Consider the following 2,786-nt stretch of genomic DNA (forward strand, 5'->3'; position numbering starts at 1 on the left):
TTGTGTCTGCGGCAGCCGATGGGAAGAGGAAGGGAGGAGCCGTGATGTGATGTGATGGGTAGTGGTAGCAGGCAGCAACCGATTTCCAGTGCACAATGAATGAAGGGGCTGCTGCTCTCTGTCTGGATGAGCGCGCAAAAACCAAAATTGAATGAATAATCATGATGAGGGGATTGACAGATTGAGAGAGGGGGCCGTCATCGTGATGATGGCGGCGGCCCAGCAAACAAACCAACACAGACCAAGGCAAAAAAACCAAACCAAACCAAACCAAAATGCAAGAGGTGTCAGACAAACAAAGTGAGTGAGAGAAAGGAGAACGATGGTGGCGTTCTTCCTATAAAACCTAAGGCCAAAGAAAGCAAAACCCATAAACAAAACTACCTGGTTGATCCTGCCAGTAGTCATATGCTTGTCTCAAAGATTAAGCCATGCATGTCTAAGTACAAGCCCAATTAAGGTGAAACCGCGAATGGCTCATTAAATCAGCTATGATTCATTGGATCTGTAGCCCACACTTACTTGGATAACTGTGGTAATTCTAGAGCTAATACATGCATCACGTCTCTGACCGCAAGGGAAGAGCGCTTTTATTAGTTCAAAACCGGTCGGGCCTCGGTCCGCCAACCCCACCGTGTTGAATCTGAATAACTTGTGGCTGAGCGCACGGCCTCCAGTGCCGGCGCCGCCTCTTTCAAGTGTCTGCCTTATCAGCTTTCGATTGTAGGCTATGCGCCTACAATGGCTATAACGGGTAACGGGGAATCAGGGTTCGATTCCGGAGAGGGAGCCTGAGAAACGGCTACCACATCTAAGGAAGGCAGCAGGCACGCAAATTACCCACTCCCGGCACGGGGAGGTAGTGACGAAAAATAACGATGCGAGACTCATCCGAGGCCTCGCAATCGGAATGAGTACACTTTAAATCCTTTAACGAGGACCCATTGGAGGGCAAGTCTGGTGCCAGCAGCCGCGGTAATTCCAGCTCCAATAGCGTATATTAAAGTTGTTGCGGTTAAAAAGCTCGTAGTTGGATTTCAGTTCTGGACTGACGGTTCACCGCCCGGTGCACACTGTCACGCTCCGAACAGCCGTAACACAGCCCGCTGGCTCGCACGGGGTGCTCTTCACCGGGTGTCCCGCGTGGCCGGCAGAGTTTACTTTGAAAAAATTAGAGTGCTCAAAGCAGGCTACACTGATGGCCTGAATGCCTATGCATGGAATAATGGAATAGGACCTCGGTTCTATTTTGTCGGTTTTCTGAACCCGAGGTAATGACTAATAGGAACAGGCGGGGGCATTCGTATTGCGACGCTAGAGGTGAAATTCTTGGACCGTCGCAAGACGAACTACTGCGAAAGCATTTGCCAAGGATGTTTTCATTAATCAAGAACGAAAGTTAGAGGTTCGAAGGCGATCAGATACCGCCCTAGTTCTAACCATAAACGATGCTGACCAGCGATCCGCCGGTGTTATTCCCATGACCCGGCGGGCAGCTTCCGGGAAACCAAAGTCTTTGGGTTCCGGGGGAAGTATGGTTGCAAAGCTGAAACTTAAAGGAATTGACGGAAGGGCACCACCAGGAGTGGAGCCTGCGGCTTAATTTGACTCAACACGGGGAACCTCACCAGGCCCAGACACCGGAAGGATTGACAGATTGAGAGCTCTTTCTCGATTCGGTGGGTGGTGGTGCATGGCCGTTCTTAGTTGGTGGAGCGATTTGTCTGGTTAATTCCGATAACGAACGAGACTCTGGCCTACTAACTAGTCGACGGATCTCCAGCAATTGGTGTCCAGTTCGCAGCTTCTTCTTAGAGGGATAAGCGGCAATTCTAGCCGCACGAGATTGAGCAATAACAGGTCTGTGATGCCCTTAGATGTTCTGGGCCGCACGCGCGCTACACTGAAGGGATCAACGTGTCCTCCCCCTCCGAGAGGAGCGGGTAACCCGTTGAAATCCTTTCATGATAGGGATTGGGGTTTGCAATTGTCTCCCATGAACGAGGAATTCCCAGTAAGCGCAAGTCATGAGCTTGCGTTGATTACGTCCCTGCCCTTTGTACACACCGCCCGTCGCTACTACCGATTGAATGATTTAGTGAGGCCTTCGGACTGGCGCTCTTGGATGCCGGGCCTGCGTCGCGGTCAGTTCTGCTGCCGCCGCTGGGCTCTTTCGGCGCCTCGAGCTGACGGAAAGATGTCCAAACTTGATCATTTAGAGGAAGTAAAAGTCGTAACAAGGTTTCCGTAGGTGAACCTGCGGAAGGATCATTAACGTGTTGTTGGTTTTGAAGGCGAACCACACACTCAAAATAGAGCTAATACAAATAATGGGTGGTCGCGGTTCGCTCAAGCAGCGAGCCGTTGACCTGTTGGCGGGGCAAAAGGTGGTGCCCTGCCCGCCCAAAAAAAAAAAAAAAGGAAAGAGAGAGGGAAACCTTTCTTTTTCCGCTTCTTCTCCCCGCGCTCCGTGCCGGAGCGTGGGGTAGACCAACTGTTCTTACTTACACACCACGCCCACGGGAAACCACGGCGTTTGGTGCCTCCGTCGTCGCCGTAGTAGTGGCTAGGTGAGCCCGCTGGTTAATTCCGATAACGGCGACGATGACGGTCGGAGGAGAAGTTGGTGGTGGGTCCCGCCGCGAGGCCCACTCCTCTTCTACTAACCCCGATCGCCTCCCGTGCTGCGGGAGGGAAGGCACCACTCGTCCCCGGCGTTTGGTGCCTCCATCGTCGCCGTAGTAGTGGCTAGGTGAGCCCGCTGGTTAATTCCGATAACGGCGACG

At 52.4% G+C, this 2,786-nt stretch overlaps 1 non-coding gene across 1 annotated transcript; it reads left to right on the forward strand.

Annotated features, from left to right (window-relative positions):
* The first annotated feature begins 381 nt into the window (after nt 1-381).
* LOC135099624 (small subunit ribosomal RNA) lies at nt 382-2,274 on the forward strand. Its single transcript, XR_010268186.1, has one exon. It is a non-coding gene; the product is annotated as a small subunit ribosomal RNA (ribosomal RNA).
* Nucleotides 2,275-2,786: the final 512 nt, after the last annotated feature.

Source organism: Scylla paramamosain, unplaced genomic scaffold, assembly GCF_035594125.1.
Source record: "Scylla paramamosain isolate STU-SP2022 unplaced genomic scaffold, ASM3559412v1 Contig159, whole genome shotgun sequence".
In the NCBI taxonomy this organism is placed as follows: domain Eukaryota; kingdom Metazoa; phylum Arthropoda; class Malacostraca; order Decapoda; family Portunidae; genus Scylla; species Scylla paramamosain.